General features: G+C 38.5%; 1 protein-coding gene across 2 annotated transcripts in view; it reads left to right on the top strand.

The window, feature by feature from the left end:
• Window positions 1-27,578, top strand: part of EPHB2 (EPH receptor B2) — a 2,126,559-nt gene that overhangs the window by 1,254,919 nt on the left and 844,062 nt on the right. The window lies entirely within an intron of this gene.

The raw sequence follows: 27,578 nt of genomic DNA, 5'->3' as shown, positions 1-27,578 counted from the left end.
ACTCTAGAAATGACAGTAGTCCAAGTTATCATGTGTTTTTTCCCGTTTGTACCATTCTTTCCACTTTTCAGTTATTACGAGGATACCTGGGAGTTGAAGTAGTGTGTCCTTGAATTCCTACAGTTTAAAAAAATTTCAAACATTTGTTTCCTAAGTTGTAGACTGCTGCCTGAGATATCTTTATCACGAATGTCATGTCTTGAGAATATAGTTTTTTTTTACTGTAACAAGACTACGTCTTCACTTAACTGCAGAACTTCTGGAAATTTAAGATAGTGCTCCACATACATTAACCCATGTTTAGGAGGTAATGTCTATTTTTGTACTCCAACTTAAAGACATTACAGCTCTCTAGTATTTCTAAAACATGATCAACCTGGTAATACATTCTAAGCCAGTAGATAAGATAATAAACCCTCTCTTTACACTTAGTGATTTCTAAGTTTGACTCAAATATCTTATTCACTATAGCTTTCAATAATTAGATTGAATGACAACCCTGTCACCTTTAAATAGTAAGCCCAATGCAAAAGTAATCTCATCACAATATGGGGTTTAAACACAATATTTGGACGTAGTACCTCAGCATTGTCTGAATACCCATTCATTATTAGATCAAATAAAATGTGTAGCTTATAGTATTTATTTGTACAGACTCTAAGCTTGTCATGCGTCTATGAAGATATTGAGAATAGAGAAATTGTTTAAAGAACGTCCAGGTCTTTCTCCATTAAGTTTTCAGTACATTCTTATAACTTTGCTGTACTTAAGGTATCAGTTATGCACATTAGTCTACCTGGTTTGTACTGAACTTGTACATCATATTTTTGAAAAGACAGTAAATTACATTCTTTGTAGTCTTGCTGGAGCTTTATGAAAACTTTTCTTGAATACATTTTGACATTGAGTGCGATCTGATTTCACACCGAGTCTTTTACCGTGGAAGTAATAATGAAGATTTTGACAAGCAAAGTCTATGACCAGCATTTAAATTTTTAGTCCGTGCGTAGTGTGTCTGAACATCCGTCAAATATTTTGACCCATACACAATTGATATAATTTTTGCAATAGATCTTCACCAAGTTCTTGCTGGCTTGCTTCTATTTGTAGAGAAATAGACTGTGTCACATAATAGAATTTCAGGTTAGGAGGTTCAGTAACCAACATTCTAACTATTTAAAAGATTTTCTCTTGTTTTACTGACCAGAAAATAAGCCTTGCTCTGTTACAATAGCTTTTTAGAAGATACAATTATATCTGACAGGCTTGAAATGGACTTTGAAAGAAACTGCATAATATCAAAGAATTGCATAAGAGATGCATCTCTCCAGTTGCTCTGACTTTATCTGGAGCCAATTTAATGCTATCATAAATGAAAACATGATCCATGTGCTTAACAGTTAATATGGAAATGTGACACTTCTCAGCTTCAGACCTTTTTGCTGAGTATCTCTTATGGTTCAATGGGTCACACACTCTGCTTTTGCTTAGCAACATCTCATACTAGAAGATTATCAGTTATATTAATAACACCTTCCAGACTTTCAGTCATCTCTGCCAAGTCTCTCTGAAAAACTTCAGAAGGTAAAAATGCTACTTTAAAATCTATATCTCCTAAAAGGAATATTAAAGGTATACGACGCCAAACAATCCTCATCTGGCCTTATGTGCAGAACCTTGAGTTAGCGTAAAATAAAGTGAATAGCTTTGGCATAGTAACAGCTACTTCTTCATAAAGCAAATGTTATGTCCTTTAGATCCATTTGTTTACATATTCTCAAACTGTCTTTCTTCATCATGCTGTTCCCTATTTATTCCCTATTTATTTTATTCTGTTTGCCTAAGAAGGATACCCATTGATTCATAAGTATAAGTTCCTGCTTAGCTCTATCCTTAAGTATAGCTGGAGCTCATCTTGAGACATGCACAATTCGTACAGTGTCAAGGGAAGTCAATATAATATTCTCTTTGCAGACAGCCAAAGCCAGTAAATTAAACAAGCCAGAATATCTCTGTAAAATATCATCAGCTGGGTAAGATAAAAAATTGTTGAGAACCTCTTCTTCAAGTACTTATAGGGTTATGAGAACTCTTAACAGACTTCGTGCTAAACTTACTAGTTTGGCTGTGCTTTTTAGTACACGTCCATTTTTATTTACACTTTGTTTTATTTATTTATAGTTTGCTTACCAGGATAGAGCATTGCTCATAGAACAATGAGATGTAGTCTGGGTTATCAAAATAGTGTATATGACAGCAATCAATGAAAAACAAACTCAGTACTAACAGTTAACTAACTTATCTGCCACACTCACTTCAAAATTGGAAGTCTGTTATAATAAGATTTCTAAATTTGTCACCAAAGCTAAATACTCCTCCCATCACTGTTTGTTTGTGTGTGTCTTTTGGCTTTTCCCGGTTAGGGGTCGCCACAACAGAACTCCGGTCCGCTAATGATTGGTAGTTGATTTTTACGTGCTGAGTTACCAGCCCTGACCCACAACCTTCAACGAAGGTACGCCCATTCACGCATGTCTCCATGCAGATGACGCTCTAGCTGAGAATCGAACTGGACAGCGACTTACTGTGATGCGACAATGCTACCGCAGCACCATCACCGCTCCCATCACTGTATTGCCCTAAATTTGTTACACTGGCTTGAACTCTCCAACCAACTAGACTATCTTCAGATTACCACAGCCCACAAACTAGTCTTTCAACCCTCCAAGTGCCCTGCTCTATGCAGCTCCTACACCCCTCAGAGAACTCTCAGATCTACTCACCAAAACCTAATCTGTGTCCGAAAACCCAATCGCCCTGCTGGTCAACTCCTGCTATCCTTTTCCTTAGCAAAAACATGGAATTCTCCTTCTTCCTCTCTAAGGACCTGTGCAAACTTTGAAAACTTTAAATCTCAGTTACATTCCTACCTTTAACAGAAAATGCAACTGCATTCTCCCCACCTAGTCATATAATTATCTTTCCACCTCTAAACCACTCTACAGCTATGATTACTAGCCTCTCTAGCTATGATCTATAGGCTAACACACATATGTACATATTGTAAATATCAAATTTGTACCATGTACCTAAGAATTTACACCTGCTCTCTAACATGAAATGTAACTGTAAATTGTTCATTAATAATATTGTGTCTGTATCTAAAGGTAACATGTACTTAAGAAATTACACCTGCTCTCGAGCATGAAACATAACTGTAAATTGTTCTTCTTTTCTATATTGTATCTGTATCTAAACTTTGTAACATGGAGCTTTTCTCCCCGGGTCTCCACTGAGAACGGGCTCCCTGAGCCCACTGGACATCCCCGGTCATCAAACTGGAAATAAATAAATAAATAATGTAGAATAATTTGCAGTGTGTCATACCTAGAATAATACGGAGACAGCTGTTGATTAGCAACATTTGCTGGGCTTCATGAATTTGCATTTTATCATATGGTATTGCACTTATATTCAGGCTGCCCTTGTGACAGTTTTGGATGAATGCCTTTTTAGTGTCATCACTTCTCATTGTTACTTCTGGTAGCTGCTGTATTAGCTAGTTTTATAGAGAAATACCAGTGCCTCTCTTAGATGAAAAGCAAATCATTGTAATTGCATTATCAGAAGTATGACACTGTGTTACCTCAACACATCACACAACAGCACATCATAAGGAGGTAAAACATACATATATATATATATATATATATATATATATATATATATGTGTATATATATGTATATCTGCAAAGGACTATGCTCTCCTACAGCCCTTGACATTATGGTTATCTATCCCTCTCCCCCAATCTCTATAAGCTACTTTCAAGCTTGTAGCAACTCAGAGAAAAAGGAAAATATGTTAGAGAAAAAAGTCACCTTTTCCGTCTCTTCTGTGTCATGCAGTCTTACACATAGCACTACAGAACCTGTGATAAAGTATCAACTAGCAGCTAGTGATACCAATTAAAATAGTCTAAATTACATTCAATTAGCTGATACACATTAGGGACAACATTATTAGTCAGCAAATCTCTCTGTAATTCTGTCATATATATATATATATATATATATAGTGACTTCTCAGTCATACAAAGAATTTCACTGGCCTTATAAGAATATATATTCAATTTGCTAATCAATTTGCTCTTCCTGTCATAACTTACAGTATTGGAGTAATTGACCCCAAAACGTGTTGCTACAAGAAGGAGAGTGCTGAACGCAAAACATATTCCAAGTTCCAAATTAAGCGCTTTTCATCACAGTGGATACTGTAACTTCTTCAGATGAGTAAAACACTGGGTGTGTGCTCTTAAATAGTCAATAAAACAATTAATTGGTTAAGTAATTAACCAATATAAATAAGCCAGATGGTTCTCTTAACAGCTAAGCAATATAAAACAGTGCTCTTAGTACTCAATATTCTGAACACTTCATGAAAACCATCAAACATATATACACGCACCCACATGTAAAGCTCAACCCCTACCCCTACTCAAGAAACACTGAACAGAATTTCTTATATATCATAAAATACCTACAGAAATAGTTACAAAAATAATATACTTTACAAATACAAAATATCTAAAATACTAATAATAGTCATCATACAAATTGTGTACATACATTCCTATCATTATTTCAAATATTAAATGAAATTAATTCAAACATTACTTAAAAACTGTACATAAAAAAAACTATCTAGTGAGGCTTTTTCAAAATGCATGCAATAGACCATCTTTCATTTAGACCTGGATGCTGGCCTGCATTAGTATTACTGCCATATTAATTCTAAATGTTCTAAATCTAGAGAAACTGGACCCCCCACATTATCGGGTATAATTTGATGAATTGCCCTGAACAAGAACCTGTGTTCCATATGTTCATGGGTATGTTTGGCTAGGGCATTGTCTTCGCTCAGCTTGCCAATGTGATATAAATGCTCATATATTATTTCCCGTAATCTCCTGTTTGTTTTACCTGTATAGAATGCAGGACACATTTGGCATTGAGCTAGATACATAACCCCTTTAGACTGGCAGTTTAGTCTAAATCTGGTGGTGTATTGTGTGCCTTTGATCTTAAATTTCTGGCCCACATCTATATATAGATACAGTACAACACATACCACATTTATATATCCCACATCTACTAAGTGTTTTCGGATTTCTTTTAACTTGTTGTATCTTTCGGCTTTTCCCGGTTAGGGGTCGCCACAGCGGAACTCCGGTCCGCTAATGATTGGCAGTAGATTTTTATGTACTGAGTTGCCAGCCCTGATGTACAACCTTCAACGAAGGTATGCCCATTCATGCATGTCTCCACACAGAAGACGCTTTAGCTGAGAATCAAACAGGACAACGTCTTACTGTGAGGCGACAATGCTACCGCAGCACCACCACCGCAGTCCGGATTTCTTTCAACTAAGTTTTTTAAATTAGCTCCTCTTTTGAAGGTAATTCTAGGTGAATGAGCCACCTTCTTTCTTATAAAGGTGTCTGGCCATAGTAGGTCCCAGTTCTTCCTAATAATCCCACATAAGTCAAGAGCATCCACACTAAAGGAAATAATAAAGTTACTTGAATTCTGTGATACATTACTATCAATATTAGTCCCTTCAGTGTGTAGCCCTGTAGTGTCAGTGGTTATATCATCCAGACTTTGACCTAAAATAGGTTTGTACACCCCACCACTATGTTTTCCGGGTAACCTCTATAATGAGAAGGTTCAGCATAGGTATAGGGTAGCTCCTCCTGATGAACATCTCCTGCAAATTGTTACATTCCATATAGAAATCTCCATCTAGGGAGGTCATCCTCGCTGCCCTAACCAACTGCCCTTTTACTACTGACTTCTTCTGTTGGAAGGGGTGGCAGCTAGAAAAGTGCAAGAAACTGTTAGAATAAGTTTCTTTCCTATATATATATATATATATATATATATATATATATATATATATACGTACATTTTAGGGCATCTAAATATGATATAGAATTTGCACCAAATTGTGATGTAAACCACAAAATGTCAGTTGTCCCATTAAAGTAACTGACAATTGCGTTAGCTGTATCATTTCCACCCCTTACCACCATGAAGATGTCACCCAAAAATCTAGTGTAATAATGTACCTTCTCTTGGACCCAGTTGTTCTGTAAAACAAATTTGTGCTCCCAGTCAGCCATAACCAGAGTGGCGAAACTGGCGCCATACGGGGAATCCATTGCCATGCCCGATAATTCTAAAAACTATCTTTTTTTCTAAGAGTACATAATTATTGGACAAAATGATGTCCAGTAATTCACTAATCAAACTTATTATTTCGTTGGGTGCACCCTTAGTTCTCATAATGTGGCTAATTCTCTCTATACCCTCCATGTGTGGATGGACGTATACAAGTCCTTAACATCTACTGCTAAAAAATGTTAACTATTGTTATATTGTAAATTATTTAGGCAGTGTAGTACAGAGTCCACATATTTTGCACATGCATATGTTATGCTATTTTTGGCATCGACTAGTGGATGCTTAGGGGGATTACTTATATCTTTGTGCACTTTAGGTACTCCAAAGATATCAGGTATTCTGGGCGCTGCCATAGATAAATAGTTGAATAAATTAATATCTGTTCTACTTTCAATGAACAATTCATATGTAAATGATTTAATGTGACTATATTCTATATTTAACTCCTTTCTGGAAACTTCTTTGTAAGCATCTGTGTTGAGTATTTGTAGCATTCTAGTTATATAGTCACTAAAGTTCATCATAATCAGTCCCCCTCCCTTGTCAGGTTTAATTATTCTCAAACCACCCGTTTGCAGTTCGTCTAATAGTTGCCCCTCTCTTAGAGTGATGTTTCTTTCATAGTTCTTATTAGCTTTGTTTTTAACCATTTCGTTCCTGAAATCCAACTCACAAATTGGCTCGAAGAGATCCAACATTGGGTGTAGAGGTGGATTAAATGTACTCGGAAGGTGGAACTCATCATTCCTAGTGTTATTTACATCCAAAATCAAATTCAGATTGAGTTTACACACAAACAGTTTGAGATCTATAAGTGAAGAGGCAAGATTTGCTCGAAAGTGTGGCACAAAAGTCAACCCTTTAACAAATAACTCGATTAAGGCTCCATCAATGGTGAGACCAGTGAAATTATATGTAGTAAAGTCATTCTCTTTGTTATAAATCAATTTACAAGAACTGCTACCTATATAAGCATTCAGCTCCTCCTTCTGTTCCCATTCTTGTTATTCCTCTGATTCTGAAAGTGCGCTGGTTGCTTGGGTTTGTGGTTCAATGAACGGTTTTGAAAATTTTCACCTTGGCCATTGTAAGGACCGTCATTGTTGGTGTTTTTAACTGTGTTGTGGTGTGTTTTTGCTGTTTGTTGATCCTTTCACTCTTACGAGGTACTGTTTGTACTTCCACTAGCTCATCGGGATTTCCAAGGTCAGTACTGCCAACTTCCTCATTCATAATAGACACGCTGCTATTACCCTTTTGGCCTATTACATTCCACTGCTGCGATATAGGCGGTTTGGGGTATGCTGATTTGTTGCTGTAAGCTGCCCGGTCTTTGTTCAACTTTTTTATTTTAGTGATTTTTAACTTATTAATGAACTGCTGAATAATAGAAAAAGTTCTGTTATAGTCATATTGGTATATTTGGAAATAATTACTTGCTCTAATGGCTGCATCCAGTTCAGTTGACTCTTCCATCAAAGTATCGATAGATCATTGATAATGTTTGCACAGGACATGCAATAATTCAATGCCTTGTCTATTAAGGAGCTCAATGAGCTCTTGGTGGAACAATGACCCCTCCTCCAAACCAGTGGGGTACTGCCACCTTCTCAACCCTTTCGGGGCAATGTTCTCGATTATACATTGATGGAAGTAGCTAATTTCCACCTGTAACCTTTTGTGTTTAAGCATACATGAGTCTAATTTCTGTAAGTTGGAAACTATGTTTTTTGTTGTTCCTCCAGCCAGTAACTCCTGTTAACTTTCCTCTGAAAATAAATGTAAAGGTTCACTAACCCATGTATGTGCATCCGGAGTGGCAGTAAACCCCGAGGAACCATTTCTGTCCGTTGTATTGTTAGTAACATTATGAATTACTGTTCGTTCCCACCAGGACACTGTAGTAAACCAACATTACCAATAGGCGAAATACCAACATTATTGTTGCCAGAAGTAGATGGCAAAATATCGGTAACTGTATTGATTAAATTACCTGGTGTTGGTATATTATTAGGGCAGGGATTAGACATGTTTCACCTTGTCCGTGAGGTCCTTGATCTGTTGAGTGCGTAATAGATATTAATTTATTCAACTATTTATCTATGTCAGCGCCCAGAATGCCTAATATCTTTGGAGTGCCTAAAGTGCACAAAGATATATAAGTAATCCCCCTATGCAGCCAATAGTCGATGCCAGAAATAGCAGAATATATGCATGTGCAAAATATGTGGACTCTGTATTACAAAAGTATGTAACTAGTGAGAAACAAATTTGCAAGGACTCTTGGTCGTTCCTACACTGCCTAAATAATTTACAGTATAACAATAGTTAAATTTTTTTAACAGTAGATGTTAAGGACTTGTATAAGTCCATCCCACACATTGAGGGTGTAGAGAGAATTAGCCACATTATGACAACTAAGGGTGCACCCAATGATACAATAAGTTTGATTAGTGAATTATTGGACATCATTTTGTCCAATAATTATGTACTCTTCGAAAAAAGATTGTTTTTACAATTATCGGGGATAGCAATGGGTTCCCCGTATGATGCCAGTTTTGCCAATCTGGTTATGGCTGACTGGGAGCATGAATTTGTTTTACAGAACAACTGGGTCCAAGACAAGGTACATTATTACACTAGATTTTTGGATGACATCTTCATGGTGGTATGGGGTGGAAATGATACAGCTAACGCAATTATCAGCTACTTTAATGGGACAACTGACTTTTTGCGGTTTACATCACAATTTGGTGCAAATTCTATATCATATTTAGATGCCCTGATTTGTAAGGATACAATCTGTGAATGCTAAAATGTATGTATATATAGGAAATAAACTTATTCTAACAGTTTCTTGCACTTTTCTAGCTGCCACCCCTTCCAACAGAAGAAGTCAGTAGTAAAAGGGCAGTTGGTTAGGGCAGCGAGGATGACCTCCTCAGATAGAGATTTCTGTATGGAATGTAACAATTTGCAGGAGATGTTCATCAGGAGGGGCTACCCTATATTATGCTGAATCTTCTCATTAAAGAGGTTACCAGAAAACATAGTGGTGGGGTGTACAAACCTATTTTAGGTCAAAGTCTGGATGATATAACCACTGACACTACAGGGCTACACACTGAAGGGACTAATATTGATAGTAATGTATCACAGAATTCAAGTAACTTTATTATTTCCTTTAGTGTGGATGCTCTTGACTTATAGGTTCATAGGTTCATACTAGGCTATCTGCCCTAGGGCATTTATAAACCTAGTCAGAATGTGTTTGGCTTTCGCCACCCATTTTAAATTTATTTTGCTATGCCCTTTTTCGAGGTTAGTATACTGTGCCTCTGTCTAACAGTGACACAGAAGTGATACCCGGGGTAAACCTACGATCTCCCATCCACTCATCAGGATTCCTCTTGAAGAGAGTCAATGAGGGACTCTGCCTAACCTGGACTGGGATTTTATTCCAGAGTGAAGGGAGCCTCTGGGTTATGAATCTGTCCCTCCAGCATGTCCTATTTATTTCAGTGCTGAGGTTCAAGTCTCTCGAGCGTAGCTCGATGGGATTTGGATTTTCTGAGGTGCAGCATGTCCATTAATTCCGGGTTGGACATGGCTTTATACATCAGGCACAGATCGCCTCTGAACAGGCGGTATGCCACTGAGTAGAGCTGGAGTTTCTTTAACCAGGCAGCATATGGCATCTGTTTGAGCCCTTTGATCCTCTTGGTGAGGTACATTTGGGGTCTTTCCAGTTGCTGCAGGTGTCTGGTAAGGTACATCCCAAAAGGGGCATTGTACTAAATTATGGGCCTGATGAGGGATGAGTAAAGAGGCACAATGACCTCCCCTGATCTAGATGTGAATCCCTTCATGATTAGGTGGGCTATATAAAATGTTTTTCTAACCACTTTGGCCACGTGGTTGTCAAATGAGAGATTGCTATCAACTTTGGTCCCCAGGTCCCTAATTACTTCTTCTGTACTTATTGGATTACCACCTATGTGGTAATTTGTGGGCACTTTGTTTTTGCCAAAGGGATGACTATACACTTTTGGCATTTAGCTTGAGGCCATGGCTCTGGCACCAGTTGTCTGTTTCTATGAGGCCCTTTTGGAGGATGCTTGTGTCGGCTGGAGAGTCGATTATGGCGCCCAGTTTGCAGTCATCTGCGAACTTGGTCAGCCACAGTCCTTCCGTGTTGGCCTGTACCTCCGAGAAATATATACCAAACAAGAGCGGTCCCAGGACTGAGCCTTGTGGGACACCACTTGTAACTGGTTTGGAGTCTGACATGGCTCCAGCAATTCTAACCATGTGGGTTCTGTCCTTGAGCCAGTTTGCAATCCATCTAGTGACATAGGGGTTTATATTTAAGCTGGTGAGCTTATCTATAATGCCCGAGTGGGGTATTGTATCGAAGGCTTTTGCTAGGTCCAGGTAGGCTGTGTGGACCACCTTCCCCTCGTCAATGGCCTTGGTGACTGTTTCAAAGAAATCAACCAGGTTTAAGAGGCAGTATCTGCCCTTAACAAAGCCGAACTGGGTAGGATCCAGTGTCTGTAGGTCCCCAATATCTTTATTTATGAGGTCCATGATGATCCTTTCCATAGCTTTGCAGACCAAGCTAGTCAGGCTTATGGGGCGATAGTTTCCAGGATCCGTTGAGGCACCACCTTTATGGGGAGGGACCACTGTTGCTGTACACCACTCTTTGGGCACATGTCCTGTAGTAAGGCTGAGACTGAACAGTAGTTTTATGTTTGGGTTTAGCTCTTCTTGGAGTTCATGTAGGACGCAGCCCAGGACACCGTCTGGTCCCATTGATGCTGTGTTTTTTGCTTTGGAGAGGGCGGCTCTTACCTGAGCATCTGAGATGTCAGGGGGGCAGCACTCTGCTGGGATAGATATTTGCCCTTTTGGTGGGGAGGGGGGGAGAAGTTTGCGCTGAACCTGTCAGCTAGGATGTTGGCAATGTCTGTGGGTTCAGTGTATTTTTTGTCATTTTGGACTAATTCTGAGCATATCTGGGAATTACCACCCAGGTTCCTAACATAACTAAAGAAAGCCTTGTGATTATCCTTAGCGTCCTGTGCAATTTTTCTCTCGAAGCTGGCCTTAGACAATTTTATGAGTGCCCGTAGTTTTTTGCTAATACTGATCAGTGATGCCTTCCCTTTTTGGGATTTTGTTCTGTCATTTAGTAGCTTCCTCCTTCTATTGTATAGTTTGTTTATGGCTGGGGTCCACCAGACAGGACGTCTGCCTTTGGAGGATTGGGTCTTGGTTTTATTTGGGATCGCATGATCCATGCATTCCTGAAAGTGTTCATAGAATGCGTTTATAAAGGATTTTGCGGTCTGGGCCGTATTTTCCACAGGCCCGGGGACTTTGAAGGATTCCACCTCGGTTTTGAGGAGTGTGAAATTTGCTTTAGAGAAGTTTTCACTGTGGTTTTCTGGGCAGGGGGAGGGGTCGGGATGTGAATATCCAGTGAGATTAGTTTATGGTCTGATCTTACCAGTGAGGGATACATTTCTGGTCTGGAGCATAGAGTCCCCATGTTGGTGATGATCAGGTCCAGTATGTTTTCCCCTCTTGTGGGAGTGGTAACAAGTTGTTCCATAGCATTTGAGTTTATAAATTCTAGGAACCTTTGGGCTAGGGTGTTGGAGCTAGAGTAATGCTCCCAGTCTATGTTTGAGTAGTTGAAGTCGCCCAATATAATGGTGTTTGGAGAGACCTTCATATTTTCCAGTGTTCTCAGGAAGGCTGAGTGGGGTTCCTGGGTTTGGAAGGGTGGTCTGTAGCAGGCTATAAACTGGAAGGCAGTTTTACTCACTGTTAGTTGCACATGGATAGTCTCTGATGCTTCGTGCTTTGCCACCAACCTGGAGGTGTGGGTATCTTTGATGAATATCGATACTCCCCCTCCTTTTGTGGTTCGGTCCAAGTTTTGGAGCCGAAAAGCATGGTATGAGTTATAACCTGGTAGTGCTGGGGTGCTCTCGGGAGCCCTGAACCAGGTTTCTGTTACTGCACAGATATCGATGTTCTCCATGCTAAGGAGAGTTTCGAGTGCGTGAATCTTGAGGTTTAGACTTCTGGCGTTGAGTAGCATTACTCTTAGTTTCTTATCCCTTGTGATACCTATGGAGGTGGGTTTGTCTTTTGAGCCTTGCCTAAAACAGACACTATGGGGGTAGCAAGAGCCTTTGCCAATATCTGAAAGCCCATGTGGAATTATTAAGAATAACTGGGACCTACTACGGTCAGACACCTTTATAAGAAAGAAGGTGGCTCATACACCTAGAATTACCTTCAAAAGAGGAACTAATTTAAAAAACTTAGTTGAAAGAAATCTGAAAACACTTATTAGTAGATGTGGGATGTATAAATGTGGTATGTGTAGGTACTGTAGATATATAGATGTGGGCCAGAAATTTAAGCTGAAAGGCACACAATACACCACTAGATTTAGACTAAACTGTCAGTCTAAAGGGGTTATATATCTAGCTCAATGCCAAATGTGTCCCGCATTCTATATAGGGAAAACAGACAGGAGATTACGGGAAAGGATATATGAGCATTTATATCACATTGGAAGTTGAGGGAAGACAATGCCCTAGCCAAACATACCTGTGAACATATGGAACACAGGTTCCTGTTCAGGGCAGTTGATCAAATTACACCCGATAATGTGGGGGGATCCAGTTTCTCCAGATTTAGAATGTTTAGAATTAATATGGCAGTTGAATACTAATGCAGGCCATCATCCAGGTCTAAGTGAAAGATGCTCTATTGTATGCATTTGGAAATTAAAAAGCCTGACTTGATAGCTTTTTTATGTGCAGTTTGTATGTAAAGTTTGAATTAATTTCATTTAAGATTTGAAATAATGATAGGAATGTATGTACACAATTTGTATAATGACTATTAGTATTTTAGATATTTTGTATTTGTAAAGTATATTATTTTTGTAACTTTCTGTAGGTATTTTATGATATATAAGAAATTCTGTTCAGTGTTTCTTGAGTAGGGGTAGGGGTTGAGCTTTACATGTGGGTGCGTGTATATATGTTTGATGGTTTTCATGAAGTGTTCAGAATATTGAGTACTAAGAGCACTGTTTTTTTATTGCTTAGCTGTTAAGAGAACCATCTGACTAAATAATATTGGTTAATTACTTAACCAATTAATTGTTTTATTGACTATTTAAGGGCACGGGCCCAGTGTTTTACTCATCTGAAGAAGTTACAGTATCCACTGTGATGAAAAGTGCTTAACTTGGAATAAACCTGCATTTTTTTACATTCTGCGTTCAGCACTTTCCTTCTTGTAGTCCAGTTTTTGGAGTTTCGTGTTTTGTTCTTTGGTTTGTGTTCACCCAAAATGTGTTGGATAAATTAGATAGGAAAATAAGAAGGATGCTACATGCTCACCAAATGATTTATAAAAGTCAGTGCATAGCAAGATTATATATTCCATGTTCTGAAGGAGGGATGGGCCTCCTTTAATTATTGATCCACAATCGTGGGACTCCACACATACCTGCTGACTTCACAACACCCAAACGTTGTGAAAGTTTTGAAACTTGAGGAAAATAAATCTAAGATAACTTCTCTGCTTAATCTAGCAGAAGCTTATCGGCATCAAGCAGGAATGGAAATCAAATCAGAAGTTGATAAAAGCCAGGAAGCAATTGAATGTGCCAAAAAAACAAAACAAAGAATATAACGTGAAGGATCAGATGAGAAGGCAGGAAATGTGGAAAAAGCATAAATATAGTTACAAGTATAGAAAACTTCTGGAAGAACCTCATGTTGATAAGGAATGAACACAGGAACGGTTGAGGAGAGACAAATTCAAACCAAGAGATCAAAGGTTAATACTGACGGCCCAAGATAGTGGGCTATGTACACGTTGGTTTATAGAGTTCATTGAACATGTGGGAGAAACAGACAAATGTAGGTTTTGTAAAACCGAATTGGAAACATTTGCACATCTCATTGCTAGTTGCGACATACTAATGGCAGAAGGACTGTATACTGAAAGGCATAATAATGTGGCGTGACTGTTGCACTGGGGATTGTGCAAACATTATGGTAATGAAGTGGCCGAAAAGCACTGGAAATATGAGAGACAAAGCATCATAGAAAATCAAGACATCTGTATCACTTGGGATCATCCATTTCCAACAATTCAAAAGATAGATGCTAGAAAACCAAATATAATGGTCCAAGAAAAGAAGACGAGTAGCATTGGTCAGTGAAATTGCCACACCCAGTGGCTACAGTGTCTTGCATACAGGAGACACAAAGTCATAAAATATCAGGATCTGCAGGTAGAAACAAGAGCAATGTGGAAGAAAGATACCCAGACAGTTCCAAAAGTAGTAGGAGCAACAGGTCTTATAAAAAAAGAATTTATAGTCATATTTAGATATGTTACCAATACATGTAACTCCATATGAACTGTGGAAGGAGTCATTACTGGGCACATTGCGGGTGCTGTGAAGAGCACTACTGGCTGACATCAAAGACTGAAACAATACTAATTTCATGAACTTTAATCATACTTTGACTTAGGAATGGAGTCCATTCCCGTCATGGTATTAGAAACTCAAAAGACTTGGAGAAATTAAAAAAGCCTTATATGAATGACATTTGCTCTTGATAAGTGTGCAAAAGCAACCTTTAAAGCAGGAAAACTGCAGCACCAGGAAAACATCAGTCTGGGACAAGAATGTAACGAGCAAGAGGGAGTGTATAACTGTTTGGGAATTGATGAAGGATCAACAATAAAACATGAACAAAGGCGAATAAAAGTTAGTAAGGAGTACTTTAGAAGATTTAAATTAATTCTGAAAACATCTAGGAACAAAATCCAAGCTATAAACCTATTTGCTCTTCCTGTCCTAACTTACAGTTTTGGAGTGATTGATTGGCCCCAAAACGTGTTGGATAGATTAGATAGGAAAACAAGAAGGATGCTTCATGCTCAACAAATGATTTATAAAAATCAGTGTATACCAAGATTATATATTCCCCATTCTGAAGGAGGGATGGGCTTCCTTGAAATTAATTACATGTATAGATCTGCAATTGTGGAACTCCACACATATCTGCTAACCTCACAAGACCCAGATGTAGTGAAAATTTTGAAACATGAGGAGAATAAATCTGATGACTTCTCTGCTTAATTTAATAGAAGCATATCGACATCAAGCAGGAATGGAAATCAAACCAGAAGTAGATAAAAATCAGGCAGCAACTGAATGTGCTAAAAACAAAAGAAAGAATGTAAGGTGAAGGACCAGATGAAAAGGCAGTAAATGTGGAAAAAGCATAAGTATTGTTGCAAGTACAGAAAACTTCTGGCAGAACCTCATGTTGATTAGGAACAAATGCAGGAATGGTTAAGGAGAGGAGAATTCAAACCAAGAGATGAAATGTTAATATTGTCAGCCCAAGATAGTGGTCTACGTACATGCTGGTTTATAAAGTCTATTGAACATCTGGGAGAAGCAGACAAATGTAGGTTTTGTAAAACCGAATTGGAAACAGTTGCCCACCTTGTTGCTGGTTGCGACATACTAATGGCAGAAGGACTGTATACTGAAAGGCATAATAATGTGGCAAGATTGTTATACTGGGGATTGTGCAAACATTATGGTACTGAAGTGACTGAGAAATTCTGGAAACATGAGCGACAAAGCGTCATAGAAAATTATGAAGTTTATATCACATGGGATCACCCATTACCAACAGTTCAAAAGATAGATGCTAAAAAACTGGATGTAGTGGTCCAAGAAATGAAGGCAAGAGTAGCGATCATTGAGATTGCCACACCCAGTGACTACAGTGTCTTGTGTAGAGAGAGACACAGAGTCATAAAATATCAGGATCTGCAGGCAGAAACAAGAGCAATGTGGAAGAAAGATGCCCAGACAGTTCTAATAGTAGTAGGAGCAACGGGTCTCATAAAAAATAATCTACAGTCATATTTAGATATGCTACCAGTACATGTAACACTGTACGAATTGCAGGAGGAGTCATTACTGGGCACATTGTGGGTGCTGTTAAGAGCATCATGGTATTAGAAACCCAAAAAATTTGGAGAAATTAAAAAGAGTGAGGCCTTATGACCCACTATGTTAGGATGTTTGTCTACCTCTTCAGGAATACCGCTTGAAATAATAATCTGTATTTTCTGCATCTGTACTCACACTCAATCCACATGTACTCCACAGGTGTTAGTTTGTGCCCGGAGTGCATCTAAAGAATTAATGGAGATTTGGATTATTACCACATAGATTTGATGCCGCAAATATTGTATAGTTATAGCTATCTCAAACTTGTCTTGGCTTGAATTCCACCGTTATCTCTATTACTCTCAACTGACTCTTGTCCACATGCTAATATTTAAACCCAATCACTGCCCTGTACTCTTATCTTACACACTTACATCCCTGCCAGAACCCTCCAGTCTACAAATAAGCAACTTCTAAATGTAAACAAACCCAGCAAAAGAGCTGGACAATGCCTGTATTCATATAACATTGCCAAACTATGGAATGCCCTTCTTTCTTGCATTAGTCAATTAGACTCCCTATAAGCCTTTAAAGCTGTGCTAAAAACGTACTGTCTACATAAACCCTCCTGCACCTGTGAAATACAGTACAAACCTCCATAATCCCATACATCCAGCTACTCATGTCCTGCTTTTCAAACCTCTGTTATACCAACTTTTTACTCTACCAAGTTTCATACCTATAAGATTCTGAATATTATACTTATGACTATATTCTCTGAGTGGAAAAGTATTTTGCTGTGTATCTTTATTGTATGTTAATTCACTGTGCTTCAAAAAAATTCACATCATAACAATGCATCTGCTCCATTTTAGTGTAGATACATTTTTGCATTAATTTTGTAATAACGTTGTATTTTTTGTGGAATATTTGAATGTTGTGGAGCTTTTCTCCTCAGGCCTCCACTGAAAATGGGCCTCTCACCCAGTGGACTTTCACTGTCAATAAATAAGTAAATATTAAACAATATCTTGCATTCTACTATGGAAACAAGCTTAAATGCAACTTATGTGCTTGTAATAATCAACAATCATTTTTGCTTCCTCTTATATTTTTACACTGTATTCTCACTGTGCATCTTAACAATACCCGCAAACATTTGTGCTTTTTCTGTTCCTTTGCTTCTGCTACATTCAAATCTTGTGACAATGTTGTATTTTGACTTTTGCAAATAATGGCAAAATTAATGTAACCCCCACATAACCTACAGACTTGATTAATTGCTTTGCAGCATGCTTGTTCATGTCTGTAGCCGCACCAGTTACTGCATGCTCATTTGTTATCAGGAGCCATATTGTATAACATCTGGTTGTCAACATTTTCATTTTTCTTTGTAGTATTTTAGAACCTTGTTTTGCTCTCATTTTTATGATTATATTTTATTTTATACACTTCTAGTTCATCATTCACACTTTTAAGTTATATACTTCAACACTCATGTCCTATGCATAGATCCAGGGCTTCATTAAGCATCAAGTTAGCCTCTGTTAACTGTGTTACCATTTCTGCTTCTGCACACAATTCTTTCTCCCATCAGTGAATTATGCAAGCTTTTAAGCTCAAACTCTTGCACTCTGCTTCAAACCAGTCACATAAATATCTGTTGCTACTGAATGGTTTGTTTTTGAGTGAAAAGTAAATGCCTCGTATACCTTAATAGTCTTCTTTGGCTTGAAACTTATCCTTTATGACAGAAGTATTGTGTGTGTCTCATCCTTAAGGTTAAAAATGTATAAGTATAGCTATTGCTTAATGACCTGTGACATGAAGAAATCTTGCATTCTGTATTTCTGATTTAGGTAGTTATCACTTGCAGTGAGATAAAGCTGAAATCACTGAATCCAGAATTTTTAGCTAGTTGACTGCAGCCATGTTGGGGCTATAGTGTAGACATTTCAGGTCAGCTGTCAAAGACGTACAGCACAGGAATTGATTCAGTGTAAAAAGAGAAACCTATTTGACAGAGCAAAATTCTTGATGATATTTACTGGAATAACAGTTGCATTCTTGACAAAAATACAGAATAGGTGTGGAATCAAGACTATTTACTGCAAAAATGCAAGAAATAAGACTGAACTTTCTGCCATCAAAAAGGAGAACTTTCCATCCATAAAAAGAAACAAGTGACAAAGGAAACAAAGTGCAGCAGGTGATATGAGCTGTTAGTGATATTAAGTTTCTTTAATTCTGACAAACTATGCACATGTAAGTGAATGCATAATCAAGCTAGTTGACAAATGAGGGAGAAGACATGATGTGCATCCATGAGTGATCTATGAAACAGCAAGGTACATATGGCCACTATACTCAGGAGCTCTAGACTTGATAGGCAATCACTGAGAATCTTTACAAGACTGCTAGGCATATATGGTCACATGATACACTATTAGCTGCAATGTTTATTTCAAAATTTAGCACAGGATAACCTAAAATATAGTGACACCCCCTAATGTAATACCTTCTCTTAAGGTCAGACCACAAAATGGTCTCCTTTGAAGCAAAAATAAAACACGGAACCCTAGCTAACCCTGGACTTTTCAGGAACTATTCTAAGGCTAACTTCCTACTATGAAGTGATAACCTGGGAAAATTTCAAGCTCACATAAACCCTGAGAACACTGCTGCCTACACAGAATTGTTCACATAGACCCTATATAAGCATGCTAATAACTACATAGAGCCAGCTAAACCCACCAAGAAGTACAGAATTAATTCAAAAAACAAGCCAGCCTTGTGGAATCACAGCATTAGTAGGCTATGTAATGTCCCCTCCTCTGGGCCAGTAATCAAGGAACCTGAATGCTCACCACTGACACCGGTGAGGGACATTCACTTGGAACAAAAGTAGATGCACACAGTATTTCTAGATGCAGCTGTCTACATCAAGCACAATTTCCCATAAGAGGACACAGGGAATACACTCAGTCCAGGGTCTGGTCTCTCTCTCTCTCTCTCTCCAGGTCCCCAGTAAGACAGCCCACTGGCATAGCTGTAGAGCTGAGTCCTCAGCCGAGTGTTCAAGCCAAGTCCTCCACCACTGTTTCTGTGAAACCAGTACTCTGTGTCCCTGCTCCAGGTAGCTGACACATGCACTCTTTGAGATTTGATTTTCACAGACACACACACACACACACACACACACACACACACACACACACACACACACACACGTGGAAAAGGCTGGCACAGAATTACTAGCTATAGTCCTCTGCCCAAACTGTAAGGTAGTTACTACCACCAGACACTCCAAAGTCAGCTACTCTAAGGCTCTTACCCAATTATACTGAGTGAAATTAATACTAATACAAATGGTAATGTTGACCAAACAGCAAGGCTTTCAGGAGTGGCACATTGTCACCTAATAAATATAAGTACTCTCAAAGGTTAGAATATTCTCTAAAACACCAGCCACAATGAAAAGTTTAAATATATTTAATAATAACATGAAAATACTAAACATCTATTTACAATAAACACCAGAGTTTCAACCACAGGAAATATTAAAAATAACACAGATTGATAGATTCACACAGTTACAGAAAAACAGTACAGACTATTTTCACTATGTTTTCCTGACTGATCTAAGAATGACTATCCCCTGGTTACTTACTAAAGTAAGGCAAGATGAAGTGGGTGAGTGATTCTTCTATGTCAGATTTCAAAAACAGACTGCTTAGAGACTTCTGTCTCATCAAGTATTAAAACATCATTTTAGTCCTGGATTACAGAATGACATTGCACACTTCTGGTCATCTGACTTCTGGTTCCCATACCACCCCCTTTACTAGCAAGCGAACCAGAATTTAGCACATATGTGTCAATAATATACGTACACAGAGCTTTGCTAAGATCTGTTGCAGCTTCTGGAAGTCATAAAACAATTTCAAACTTCCACCATTCCATAGTAGCAATTAGTTGACTGCTAAAGTCAGAAATACAGTCAGAAATACAGAAGGCTTTCTAGTACAGGCATTTGGTCTCTGGCTGCATTGAGACCTGTGAGATACAGTCTTCAAGGCTTATATGAAGCAATTTAATTTCAAACTATTTTTCAAAGTTAGCTGTACTGAGATTAACCTCTTCTCTTCTATTATCCTGTGTTACAATGCATTCATTTCAGTAGTTACCATACAGTATGACATACAGGTGTACTTCTTTTTCTGCCCAGCAGGACCCACTGTTGGTACATTTTTTAACACAAGCAACTTTACAAATACATTTTCAACAGAAGCATCTGTACAAAATAGTTTGCTGTACAAATGACATATGATTCTTTACACAACTCCAGCTAGCTATGCTGGTATATGTTACACATCCACTGCCCTACTCCTTCTGGCATAGCTGGGAATACCTCATATTGTAACAGGCTGTAAAAAAAGGAATAAAATCATGGGAGAAATTAAGAGTTGCAGCACCCAGTGGGATAATAGCACTCACATCAAACTAAACAAACAATGCAGAGAAAAAATAAAGTCTACCAAAGCCAAATTTAAAGTAAATTTGGCCTGCCAGGCCAAAGATAACCACAATGGATTTGTTAGCTATGTCCGCACCATCAAAGGCAATACATAATCGTGTGCAGGGGGCATTGTAAGTGGAGCCACCTATTTTGAAAAAGAAGATATAGCAAACCTTCTGGCCAATAAATTCAGCTCCAGCTTTACCCCTCTCCCCATCAACCTTTCCTCAGGAAATACCATCAAATATAACTCCCCCTGCAATCAGTAGGTAATGGGTTCTTAATGCTGTCTCTAAGGTCAAGAATACTGTATCAATGTGCCCAGACAATATCTCAGTATGCCTTCTAAATAGCATGAAACATTATCTATCAGGCCATCTAGAATTGCTATTTAACTGCAGCTTCCAAACAGGCTCTGTTCCTTGTGAATGGCGAACAGCAACAGTCATCTTTCTGCACAAAGGTGGGCCACCTACAGACCCATAAGTCTCAGTAGTGTCATATGAAAAGCTGTGGAAAGAACTATCATGGATATGATCAATAATGACATAGGAAACCTCTAGACACTGGACCCAACCCAATTTGGTTTCATCAGAGGCAATAACAGAGGGCAAAGTAGTTCACACGGCCTACCTAGACCTAGCTAAGGAATTTTACACAATCCCTGACTCAGGCATTGTTGACAAACTTAAGAAGTTAGGTACAAACTCTTATGTCACCCAGTGGGTAGCCAGCTAGCTTACAGACAGGACTCAAGAAGTTAGAATTGGGGAGTCCACCTCTACAAAGAGGCCATTTACAAGGGGAGTCCCTCAGGGACCGATCCTGGAACCACTTCTTTTTGGCATTTACTTCGCTGAAGTCAAGACCAATGTCAGTGGCCTATGGATAACTAAATTTGCAGATGACTGCAAATTAAGAGCTGTCATTAAATCACCTCCGACACAAATGTTCTCCATGAAGGGCGGACGCAGACAAACAACTAGAGCTAGAACCATGGACTAAAACTAAATGCCAAGAAATGCATAATAGTATTCTTCAGGAAGACATCCACCCCTCGTAACTATCATATTGACAACACACCCCTTAGCCTTTGACTGTCACATGTCTACAATAGTGAGGAAATCATTCTATGTTGCACAACTTATAAACAAAAGTATGGCATCTAGCTCAAAGGAAGTCACTGTTCTACCGTATTCAACATTTATCACACCTATCATTGAGTACAGTGACCCCTTTGATATGTACCTAACCAGGCATATCCAACAAGAGGAACCTCCACAGAGGTTGCTCACTAAAAGAATACAGGGCATAAGTAGCATGTCCTATACAGACCGCCTCAAGGCACTATCCCTGTATTCTGTCTCCTACAGGCTGTTGAGGGGAGATCTATACTTGACATACAAGACATTGTCAGACCCCACTCTATTGGACTGCCTACATATCTGCAAAACAAACAGTACCACAATTACCCATTCTAAAGACTTAAACCTTGCCTGTGATATAAAAAGAACCTGCAGGAGAGACAGGTATGTATCCCAGACACTACCCCTTATCTGGAACAGGCTCCCTATCCATGTGCAGCAGAGCTCCTCCCACACCCAGTCCATGTGTAACTTGGACAGTTGCATGGGGAACAGGAAATTCATCCCTGGTTTGGCACCTCTGTCTCTAATGGACACAGGCAGCCTATAAATGGTTCATCTCCCAGGCCCCTGCTTGTAAATGTTTCACCTCCCAAACCCCCTGCTTACAGTTATCATGGGTACAGAACTTGTCAGATATTTGGGATGCATGGCTAGGCTTAAAAAGGCCCTTGTGGCCGTTAGCCTAGTAAACACCTGTGAACCTATATAGATTGATCTGTCTCTATACATATAAATATATATATATTTCTGTGATGTTTTAGGCTAGAGTGTTAATCAACGTCTGGGACATTCACCCTTCACTTGTAAAGATCAGCTTTTAGAATGGCAGTCCTTTACTAGTGTACAGAAAGCGCTTCTCATTTCTACTACTTCTTTTGCAAGTTCATACTGAGTAAGGCCGACCGGAGCCATGATTATATGCATTAAAAAGAAATCAAGCCTTCGTATGTTGTCACAAATGTATGATTACAAAAGGAAAAGAGAGCTGCCTTGATTATCAGGGAAAATGGGAAGAAAGGATTTCTCAGCAGTAACATCTCTGTACTATGACATCACAGTGGACAGCTTGTGTGTGGCATAGCGTACCGCCATTCCTTGAAATTACGCAGCCTACCATTAGTACTCATGTGAGCTTACAATCTGTATTTTGATTAGCTGAGACTTCGATGAGTATATCTGCTTGAAATAAACAAACAAAACAGTATACAAAAGATAATTATTAGACACTGTGAATATCTAGACAACTCTTATGTACTACAAAAAATGTGCAAGATTGTAGGTGTCAGAAGCTACAGTTGATTACCATTTAGTATTTAGTACTGCTGGCATTTCTTATATCTCTGTCATTTGTGTCCCTTTGTCGCATAGTCCTAATTTTATTAAATTCTCATCTGTGTATTTTCATGCATTAATAAGTCAACTAATTTAATTGAGATGTCCTGTCAGTGACATTACATTGCACTACATTTGTTTAATGCCAGAAGGAGATCTCCAGTCTACGGTCTACCCTTTAAGTGCATGTAACATTCTACCCTGCTATATCCCTCCTTTCTATTTTATCTTTTCCTCTCCTGATCCATACTTTCTTGAGTGTCATTGTGGATTTCATGCCCATTTTCTGTTCTTTTAGTCCATTCCACAGGTCCACAAAAACTCACTGAGCAGAAATACATTTGCAGATCCAGGAAGCATTTGATCACTGCAGTCTGATGCCTGGGCCATTTTCCCACATTTTTCCTGTTCTGTATGACCCTTTCACAATTTTCTGACATGACTTTGCGCACCCAGTACTAGGTTCTCTGTGCTTTTTGGTTTGTATTGGGAAGACCTCTAGCTCCTGTATTCCCTGGATATACCCTTTCCTTGCATTCCATAGAGTCTTCTGATAGTTGTCCTCCTGATTCTTTCCACACCCTAATGGGAAGTGTTGTGAACATCATGGCCACTAATGTCGTTGCTGGATCCACAAAGTGCAGCATGTGCAAAAGCCACTGTTACTGTGTCTGAGTCGTCAGTTGTAACCACATTAGTCTGCACTGTGTGCTGTGGTTTACCAGGATACTGAATCGGTTGAAGTAGGTATTGGAAACTGCTTGTGGTCATAAAAAACATACGACAAACTAAAAGTAAGTGAAGGAAATACAGAGGTTTAGGCTGTTATAGATTTGGCTTCTGAATATGATGTTCACCTGCTCAGGTGTTTGCCTTTCTCTGCAGATGTGCATCTGTGAAGTTAGTTTATTTAAAGAAGTAGAGTGCCAAGGTGCTTGTCCACCTACAGAAACAAAATCAAGTATGTTTTGTTAGTTTTATTTTTCTGTTATTTTCATTTTTTAATTATTTATGTGTCTTTAATGTTTTATGGACATCATGTTATTGTTCTAATGATGTTACTTTTATTTTTACTGGATATTTTGCCCCATAATGAAAGTACCCAGTGCCTGCCTGATCCTGGTAGTATAGGAGCTTCACAAGTCTGTTTCCTTGAGGATATACTACAAAATTCTAGTCAGTGTTGCCATGGTGCACTCTGCTCCTAGTGGCTCAAAATAGGAACAAAAATCACCTGCAGATGCATTTCCTTTTGCATTACCATCATGTCACTCCCACAGCTGATGCTTTGCACCAACATTACTGTTGCCTATGCACGGTGCTTTGCAGTTGTTTGAAATGACTCATAAATGCCATCTTTCAGTCCAATTGGTTACCCTTGTCAGTTGTTAAATTAGACTTGTCTCCCTTTTCTGTCTTCTGCTCCTTCACCTGCCTTTGTGACATCAACAATAAGGTTGGCTCTGTTATTGGATAACAGCAACAAGGCTGATCATATTCTCACTTCTTTCACAGATGTCTGAAGTGAGCATGCTAAATGAGCATTGAATCCAAGACTGACCCCTATGTTGTTCACTTAGTCACTTCCCTTATTCCTGACATTGTCCTCTGTGACTGGTCCTATAAGCATTCCAAAGTAACTTTCCTTAGTCCTGGTTCTAGCCTCATCTGTGCAGTTTTCTATCCCCGTGTTGCATTTTTATAATGTGCAGTGCAGTCACTACAGAAAGACTCTGGATTTGTTACACATCTGCTCCAGGGATATCAGAGGATTTCATGCTTGCTACACCTCTATGGTGAGATGGAGGATAATAGCGTGCTATGAGGCTGGGCATTCACATAACTGGAAGTGAAATAAACAATTCCACGTAAGAGCTCTGCCAAGCCTAATAATAAGTCAGAAGGTACTCAGATTTATTACTTTGTGTCATTGTACACTGCGCACTGTGCTGCAGTGTTCAACAGTTCAGAGATGGCGTCCGGACAGGGTGTATTCTCTTAAGAATTAATAACAGTTTGGGGTGCTTCTTCCCTCTGCACCTTCTTACTCATGTATGCTAATCCTGACATGGAAAAGCAGCCAGATATTTAGTGTCAAATTATGGGTTAATGTTCAGCTTTTTCTTGTCAAAATGTTTGGAATAAAAAGTGGATTTTTTTATGATGTGCAGAGGAAGATGTTTTTTGAGATGTTCCTCTTAGACTTGTTAAAGCAGAAGTTATGGATAATTTGTATGGGTTAGATGGAAACAAAAAAAAAACTTTTGGACATGCAATGTCATTTTTGTATTTTTTAACAAAAAATATTTTTATTGAATTATCACTTATGTCATAGGCAATCAAACATTTATGTTTTTAGTTGCAACCACTATACATTACATACAATCTTCTATAGAGTCATTGACAATCAAACATTATGTAGCTCATTCAATTCCTGTCTTTTCTTTAACATCATTTCTCCTCCAAAACTTTATTCTACATGCATTGTTCCCACAATTCCCGTTTTTGAGGGTAATTTGCTCCTACCCTTTTCTAAAATTCTTTTATCTCAGTTACTATATTCGGTACTTCCGAGACAGTTGGATTAGACTTTGATTTCCATTTTCTAGTAATTGCTTTTTTGGCAGCCGCCAGAATTTAACTCGGCAACAATTTATTATGTCTAGGCAATTCAGATCCTGTATCACAACTTAAAAAAATAATTTCCTTAGTTACATCAATTTGCTCACACAGTATATCTGAAGGAGTGATATACAGGGAATTTTTAACATCTGTCAACTCATTACACTCTGAAAAATATGTTCCCAATTTCTTCCTCATCACACTTCCAACATTTGCAATCTACCTAAGGAAAATTTTTTGGGAGTCTGCTTGGGGTATAAAAATACTTATGAAACATTTCCAAGCAAAAATCCTAAATCTTCTAGACTTTGTTGCATATTTGGGAGTCATACATATATCCTACCATTATTTCTTCTGAATTGCTTATTCAATTTCCCTTCTGATCCTTTCTAACCACCTCTGATTGATTCCTATAGTTATCATGCAGTACTTTATATGCCCTACCAAGTATCCCTTTGTAACAGCAGGTTCTGTTCTATATTCAACTAAAAACTCTATCAGTGTAGGCCTTTCATTTAGGACCCCCCCTATTCCTTTCTCTTTGCCTGTACTCTGATATCAGTCCTTGATAGAGAAGGCAACCCCTACCCTACGATCCAAATATATTCTTGGCCTCTTCCCATTCTCTCACCTTTTCCTCTCTATTTGCTCCCAATACTTTGGTTTCTTTGCCAGTTTTCTCCAGTAAATTCTTTGTATCTCTAACTGCAGTCATTCCTATAGGCAGAATCTTCTTTCTCCATTCCTGTATTGGCATAGTTTTTAGAATACTTTCTGCTACTTTATGAATATAATATTCTGTACAGTTGTTATTCTCCTTAAGGATCTGCATCCAAATTTCCAGTCTCTCCTTATTTCCTGAGTCCCCCCTGCTTCACCATCATCATCCCTTTCCATTTTGAATTATATCTTTCTGCTTGCAGTATGCATAGGAGCCTTAACTGTGTAGCTCTGAAGTATCCCATCAAATCAGGTAATCCCAAACACCTTGTTCCCCTCCCAAATAAATCCTTCAACTCTTTATTAATTCCTATCCACAGCTTATCCTCTGGTTAATAAAAATATGGTTGACGTGTAAAACTTTATAAAGGGAATAAAAACTTTTTCATTGCTTATATCTTGCTATCCATATCGATAAAAGGAGCACCTAGTCTCTCAGTTTTGTTAATGTCTTTTGTTTAGTCTCTTCCGGCATATCCTCAGCTGGATTAACAGAGACAGTTTTAACCCATACTCCCAAGTATTTCATTTTATCGTGTCCTCATAAATATGGGTATTGCTAAACCAAGTCATGTGTGTGTACATAGTTTGCAGCTATTGCCTTAGTTTTAACCTCATTAATTTTGCATCCCAGAAAAACTTGAAACTGTCTCAGAATGTTCCACAATACTGAAATGCACTCTTCTAGTTTATCGGGTACAAAATAAAATCATCTACAACTGAAGCCAATTTTTCTTGATTTCCATACCAATTATATCCTTGAATATCTGAGTCCATTGTTTTCTTTGCCAGTGGTTATAGATATAATGCAAATGACAAAGGGGAGAGGACACCCCTGCCTGGTTCCACTATTCAAACAGAAAGTATCAGAGTGGAACCCACACATGCTTTAATTTTCAACTCTGATCCCTTATATATCCTCCTAATTAATTTAATTATTGTATCAGGGAATGCAAATGCTTCCATT

The sequence above is a fragment of the Protopterus annectens genome, chromosome 2.part0, assembly GCF_019279795.1.
Source record: "Protopterus annectens isolate FY-2018-M chromosome 2.part0, PAN1.0, whole genome shotgun sequence".
In the NCBI taxonomy this organism is placed as follows: Eukaryota; Metazoa; Chordata; order Ceratodontiformes; family Protopteridae; genus Protopterus; species Protopterus annectens.
The sequence above is the reverse complement of the archived record's forward strand: the minus strand, read 5'-3'. Positions and strand labels throughout refer to the sequence as shown.